Source organism: Ranitomeya imitator, chromosome 1, assembly GCF_032444005.1.
Source record: "Ranitomeya imitator isolate aRanImi1 chromosome 1, aRanImi1.pri, whole genome shotgun sequence".
NCBI classification, from domain to species: Eukaryota; Metazoa; Chordata; class Amphibia; order Anura; family Dendrobatidae; genus Ranitomeya; species Ranitomeya imitator.
Window position 1 is genome coordinate 199688570 of NC_091282.1, and position 8033 is coordinate 199696602.

The following is an 8033-nucleotide window of genomic DNA, read 5'->3' on the forward strand; positions in this document are numbered from 1 at the left end:
AGTTTTTTTGTATATTCTGCTGTGGATGATTTTGAAGGGTTTTAATACTGACCGCACAGAAATCTGTCCTATCCTGTCCTATCTAGCTAGAGTGGCCTCCTGTGATAAATCCTGTTTTTCTGCCTGTGTATGTTTTTTCCTCTCCGACTCACTGCCAATATTTGTGGGGGGCTGTCTATCATTTGGGGATTTTCTCTGAGGCAAGATAGTATTCCAATTTCCATCTTTAGGTGTATTTAGTCCTCCGTCTGTGACGAGGTGTCTAGGTGTGTTAGGTACACTCCACGGCTACTTCTAGTTGCGGTGTTAAGTTCAGGATTGCGGTCAGTATAGTGCCACCTTCTCCAGTGAAAGTTCTCATGCAGCTCCAAGGTCACCGGATCATAACAGTTGAGGATGCAGTGACTGGTAATGAATTGTGGGAAAGAGTACAGGGGCTAATTAATGTATATGTTTATTAAGTGGGGAAAATGGCTATTTATAGTTGGTGGATTAATAATAACTAATTATATATTAACTAGATTGTGGCCCGATTCTAATGCATCGGGTATTCTAGAATATGCATGTCCCCGTAGTATATGGACAATTATGATTCCAGAATTCGCGGCAGACTGTGCCCGTCGCTGATTGGTCGAGGCAACCTTTATGACATCATCGTCGCCATGGCAACCATTATGACATCTAAGTCGATACTGTGCCCGTCGCTGATTGGTCGAGGCGAATTCGCTGCAAACTGTGCCCGTTGCTGATTGTTCGAGGCAACTTTTATGACATCATCGTCGCCATGCTGTGCCCGTCGCTGATCGGTCGAGGCCTGGCGGCCTCGACCAATCAGAGATGCGGGATTTCCAGGACAGACAGACAGACCGACAGACAGAAAGACAGACAGACAGACGGAAAAACCCTTAGGCAATTATATATATTAACGGTGGGTGCACGTCTGTATTCAGATGTGTAGTGTAGTAGAAGAAAGGAAAAAAGTGGGCAATGTGCTCAGGAAGCGGGGCTCTAGGTAACTATGTGTTAAAATAACAGAGACAAGTCCTGGCTGAAAAAAATTATGGAGGTCTGCGCTGCATGAAAAAGAACAGCAAAGATGAAGGACTTTAGCTAGAGATGTCATTGGTCAGTAAAAGTGTTACCTGTACACTGACACTATACACTTTATTACCTGTTCACTGACACTATATATAGAGCTCTTTTGTAAAATGTCACTGGTGAGCACTGTATTACCTAGACACTGACATTATATAATGGCATTAGTGTAGTGTTTTTCTTATTAATGATCAGTATTGTAGTATTCGTTCACTATGTGGTGGTAGTATGTGATCTGGTTATGGTGTGGCGGTATTTCTCCCTGTATGTGGTATTATTTGGTCACTGTGTGATGGTAATATGTGATCTGGTCATGGTATGGAGGTATTTGTTCCTTGTATGTGGTATTATTCCATCACTATGTGGTGGTAATATGTCGTCTGGTCATGGTGGGATGGTATTCCTCTCTTGTATGTGGTATTAATGGTCATTCTAAAAAATATATGTGACTCAATCCCTTAAAAATAAATAAAAATATACCTAAAAAGAGTATTGGATATTTTAAGAAATGTTTAATAGGTTAGAGTAGAGTAGGGCCCGACCAAAAGAGTCTATCTTGTTGTGGTGGCGGCTTAAAAATTCTTTTGGCCAAAACAAAAGCTGCTAGCTATGTATGTGATCTGCTGTCTGCTGAGAACTGTTAATATCAGATTGGTGAGGACGTGGCGCAGAAGATGAGTTTTTCCAAGAGCGGGCGTTGGGACTGTGGAAGGCTTGAGGGTGTGCAGGCGGAACTGGGGTGGAATCTGGGCGGATTCTCAAGGGGGCCCAGACATTTTGCCAGTATAGGGCCCCAAAATTCTTAGCGAAAGCCTTGCACGCATTGTCACCACAGTTCTGTGAAGGCTGACCACTTGTGTTGGCTCTGTCCCACCAGTATCAACTCTCGGATTCATGGGACATTAACTGGAAGTGAGATCTATGGCTGCCACTCATTTTCTCTTCATTACTTAGCCGTACAAACACAGGGACATTAACAGTATATTTATTTAAAGGCAGTCTGTCTGCAGGATTTCACCCCTCCAAATCATTTATATGTGCATGTAGCTCTTTCAAAGACAAACACTTAAATACCTTTATATGGTCAGTCCCTTTCTCCCTTATTCGGAAATCAGCATTTCAATTGATACATAAATAATGCCTAACGACTATGGTGGATCTTAACCCTCTATCACTCCAGCTCTATTTCCCACAGAGTGCACCTTCCTTTTGCTTCACTGACAGCCTCTATGCTGTGTTTCTTTCTGGAAAAAAGAGCTGTAAGTCAATCAGGAAGAGGTGGCACTGAGCGGGAATAGAGCTGGAGTAACAGATCTACTCTCCATATGTATGCAGATTGATTTCAGATGAATGGACTGAACATGTAAAAATATTGCTGGAATTGTCTTTGAAAGAGCTACATGGGCATATACATAGATTTGGCCTCATTCATACCCTTTGGGACTTGCGGACATGTGCGGCACTTGCGGTTTTGCACTTACAATGAGACAAAAAAGCACTGCTAGCAGCTTTTTTTCCCCATTGCTGCAAGTACCACATTTCCTGGATCGCAGCAACACCGCAGAAGGGAATGAATGAGGCCGAACGCACTGTTGCTGTAAGTGATCCGTTGCGCGTCAGATGTGGAAAAACTGCCGGATCTGCCACAAATGGCAAAAATCGCTGAAGTGAAAGTAGCCTAAGTCACTGCCGACAGTGTCTGCATTAGTCATACTCACCAATGGGGGAGGCAGCACGAAAAGTGCCTAGGGCAGCAGAAACTCTAAATACGGCCCTGGCTGTGCTATTAAGCTTTCATCTGCTTCTAACAGCCATGAGTGGAGCGGCGCATTTAAAGCTCACAGTCATCATTCCATGTGCCAATCGGTGTGATTGTGGGATGCCAATAAGTTGACAGCTGAGAGTCTGCTGAAGACTCCCGTAACTGGTGTAATGATAATCCCGATGGCACTCCATAATGGTACTCAGGCAGCACAATACTGCAAAAAAGGCAGCGAGAGGTGATAAAATATTGTACCCTAAAATGGTATCAATAAAAACATGCACTCTGAGCACAAAATACAAGCCCTCAGAAAGAGTTATCATCTAAAAATTTAAAAATAGATACCAATAAAAGTAAAATTAATTGAGACATCAGTAGTTTAAGTGTTTTTGAATATCCATATTGAATCAGGAGCCCCATATATTGCTCCATACAGTTCATGATGGCCCCATAAAATGCTCCATACAAAATATGCCCCATATAATGCTCCATACAGTGTATGATGGGCTCCATAAGATGCTCCATACTAAAATATGCCCCATATAATGCTACACAAATGTTGATTATGACCCCATAAGATGCTCCATACAGACATTGGCCCCATACAATGCTGCACAAATGTTGATTATGGCCCCATAAGATGCTCCATAGACACATTTGCCCTGTATAATGCTCCACAAATGCGGATTATGGCCCCATAAGATGCTCCATAGAGATATTTGCCCCATATAATGCTGCACATTGCCCCATAAGATGCTCCATACAGATATTTGCCCCATATATTGCTGCACATGGCCCCATACAGATATTTGCCCAATATAATGCTGCACATGGCCCCATAAGATTCTCCATACAGATATTTGCCCCATATAACGCTGCACATGGCCCCATAAGATGCTCCATACAGATATTTGCTCCATATGCTGTTGCTGCAATTAAAAAAATAAAAAATCACATACTCACCTCTCAGGCCCCCGGCACTTGCTATACTCACCTTTCCCGTTCCACAAACAGCCGCCACTGTGTCTTCCCCATCCTCTGCACTGACTGTTCAGGCAGAGGGCGGCACGCACTAATCGTGTCATTGCGCCCTCTGACCTGAGTGTCAGTGCAGAGGATGCAGAAGATACAGCGGCGCTGACGGTGGAACAGGGAACAGGGAATATCACGCACTGCATCATATTCACCTGCTCCCGGCGCGGTCCCTGCACGTCTGTTCCCCGGCGCCGGCAGCTTCTTCCTGTATGGAGTGGTCACACGGTACCGCTCATTACAGTAATGAATATGCGGCTCCACCCCTATGGGGTGGGTCGCTGTGACCAGTGGGGTACCGCAGGGGTCGGTATTGGGACCTGGTCTCTTCAACATATTCATTAATGATCTGGTAGAAGGTTTACACAGTAAAATATCAATATTTGCAGATGATACAAAACTATGTAAAGCAGTTAATACAAGAGAAGATAGTATTCTGCTACAGATGGATCTGGATAAGTTGGAAACTTGGGCTAAAAGGTGGCAGATGAGGTTTAACAATGATAAATGTAAGGTTATACACATGGGAAGAAGGAATCAATATTACCATTACACACTGAACGGGAAACCACTGGGTAAATCTGACAGGGAGAAGGACTTGGGGATCCTAGTCAATGATAAACTTACCTGGAGCAGCCAGTGCCAGGCAGAAGCTGCCAAGGCAAACAGGATCATGGGGTGCATTAAAAGAGGTCTGGATGCACATGATGAGAGCATTATACTGCCTCTGTACAAATCCCTAGTTAGACCGCACATGGAGTACTTTGTCCAGTTTTGGGCACCGGTGCTCAGGAAGGATATAATAGAACTAGAGAGAGTACAAAGGAGGGCAACAAAATTAATAAAGGGGATGGGAGAACTACAATACCCAGATAGATTAGCGAAAATAGGATTATTTAGTCTAGAAAAAAGACGACTGAGGGGCGATCTAATAACCATGTATAAGTATATAAGAGGACAATACAAATATCTCGCTGAGGATCTGTTTATACCAAGGAAGGTGACGGGCACAAGGGGACATTCTTTGCGTCTGGAGGAGAAAAGGTTTTTCCACCAACATAGAAGAGGATTCTTTACTGTTAGGGCAGTGAGAATCTGGAATTGCTTGCCTGAGGAGGTGGTGATGGCGAACTCAGTCGAGGGGTTCAAGAGAGGCCTGGATGTCTTCCTGAAGCAGAACAATATTGTATCATACAATTATTAGGTTCTGTAGAAGGACGTAGATCTGGGGATTTATTATGATGGAATATAGGCTGAACTGGATGGACAAATGTCTTTTTTCGGCCTTACTAACTATGTTACTATGTTACTATGTTACAGGAAGAAGCTGTCAGCGCCCGGAGAACCAGTGACGTCTAGGGACCATGCCGGGAGCAGTTGAGTATTATTACACAGCTGCCGCTCCCCCTCCCCTGCTGATCCCTGGGTATGATGCGAGTATAAGTCGAGAGGGGCAATTTCAGCCTCAAAAAATGGGCTGAAATTCTCAGCTTATACTCAAGTATATACGGTAATTATTTCACTTTGAGTGTTTCACTTTCCTTTTTTTATTTTTTATTTTCATTTGCATATGGCTATGGTTATAATTATTATGTTTGTAAGACTAAATAATATTTTCCCTAACATCAGCCCAAAATGTCTTTAACACCGTAAACTTGGCCAAAGAAAAATGAATGTTGAAGATCCATGTTGATATCAATCACTACTCTCAAAAAGCTTGTGACTGATGTGCTTTGTAGCATATTTCTCCCTCCTTTTGCCTTAAAGAAGGTTCATTAGCTTAACTATTATCATTTCTCTTATTGATAGCAATGTTTAACAAAGCCTTTGCAGAAAAATTGTCAGTTCACATTACGTGTATTGCACTTTCAAGCTACAGCGATAAGAATGTCAAGTCAATGCTTTAAATCAAGCAGTAGGCTCTTTTAAAAAGAACATTTTTTTAATCAGCTTCATCATAAGGTTACATATGACCTTTGTTGAAAATCATGATATTCCCACAATCTAATCAGTTTAAGGAATCTCTAGCCTTTAGGCACTTTATTCAAGAAAAAAAAAAGATTGCATTACCCATTATCCATATACAATAACCTTTTTGTTTTGTCTGATGTAACCGTTATTCTTATTAATTACTAGTATGTTCAATTTACATGAAATAAGACTCTACAACTGAAAGACTGATAGGCATTTTGTCCTCTTGTTGAGTTAAGGCAATTTAAGCAAATTATGAGTGCATTCTGGAAAAGATTAGGATCTTAAATAGACGATACAAAATGTTTTATTACAGTGAAAAAAGAACAAACCTAAAATCATGTTATCAATTTCCCTACCAGTTTTGGAATTTATGATGTAGTAATTTCTTATGTTTTGAAATCCTTTCAAGAACCTTATTTTTTTATTTTTCCATTAAAGTAGTCTTGTGAGGGCTTGAGTTTTTGTAAAATGGCACTATTCTGGCATACATACAGTGGGAAAACTAAGTATTTGATACACTGCTGATTTTGCAAGTTTTCCCACCTATAAAAAATGTAGAGGTCTGTAATTTTTATCACAGGTACACTTCAACTGTGAGAGACAGAATTTAAACTTTAAAAATCCTGAACATCACATTGTATGATTTTTACATAATTGATTTGCATTTTTTGCATGAAATTAGTACTTGATATAATAGAAAAACAGAACTTAATATTTGGTACAGAAACCTTTGTTTGCAATTATAGAGGTCAGAAGTTTCCTGTAGTTCTTGACAAAGTTTGCACACACTGCAGCAGGGATTTTTGCCCACTCACCCATACAGATCTTCTTCAGATCTTTCAGGTTTGGGGGCTGTCGCTGGGCAACATTGAGTCTCAGCTCCCTCCAAAGAGTTTCTATTGGCCGCTCCAGGACCTTGAAATGCTTCTTACAGGCCACTCCTTAGTTGCCCTGGCTTTGTTTTGCGGGTCATTGTCATAGTGGAAGACCCAGCCATGACCTATATTCAATGGTCTTACTGGAAGGAGGTTGTTGGCCAAAATCTCATGATACATGACTCCATCCATCCTCCCTACAATACCGTCCAGTTGTCTTGTCCCCTTTGAAGAAAAGCACCTTCAAAGTATGATGTTTCCCCCATGTCTTACAGTTTGAGCTGTGTTTGTGTGCTTGTACTTGTCCTTCTTCTTCCTCCAAACACAGCTAGTGGAATTGATACCAAAAAGTTTCATTTTGGTATCTCTGTGGCATAGTAAATAACTGTGGTTAGCTTTAACAAATTATAATGATTACATTCATTTTAAACACAACCAAGCTCAATGTGATTTTGGTGTCATTTTCTCAAAAATGTTCCAGAAATAGAGCGACTGTTTGCTAGACCTCTCTGCTGTACTACTTATTTCATGCCAAAGGGGGGCGCTGCTGTGTATTACTCAGTGCAGCACAGACTCCTGTTTTCTTGCCTGTCCAGGCACATATGATGTGGATGTCTCTCGCCATGGCCTCTCCCTGCCTCTGACCTGAGCACGCACCTAAAGCCCAGCTCATCACCCTCCTCCAGCCTCGTTACTTCCTCTTCCTTCCACTTCTCTGGCTGGTTGACTGCTGATTGCCTGGCAATGAAGTGAGCAGCCATGGCTGGCGTGGAGTGCAGGAGCAGGGAGTACACATTTACATTGGTGTTGTCACTGAGAGCCAGTGGTACCGAGCTGGGCACAGAGGACGCCAGCCTAGGTGAGTGCTGTGGACTCTCCTGACAGAAATGCAGCCATTGGGGGTAATAGGCAGCCTGTGAGAGATACAAAAGCCATGTGGCACTGTGTGACCCCTCCTCAGCACTGTGAGACCACTTTCACCACTGTGTGACCCTCTTCTCAGCACTGTGTGACCCCCTCCTCAGCACTGTGTGATACCCCTCCTCAGCACTGTGTGACCTCCCTCCTCAGCACTGTGTGACCTCCCTCCTCAGCACTGTGTGACCTCTCTCCTCAACACTGTGTGCCTTCTCCTCAGCAATGTTGCCCCCCTCCTCAGCACTATGACCCCCTCCTCAGCACTGTGTGATCCCATCTCCTCAGCACTGTATGACCCTCCTTCTCAGCAATGTGTGACTCCCTCCTAAGCACTGTGTGACCCCATCTCCTCAGCACTGTGTGAACCCCTCCTCAGT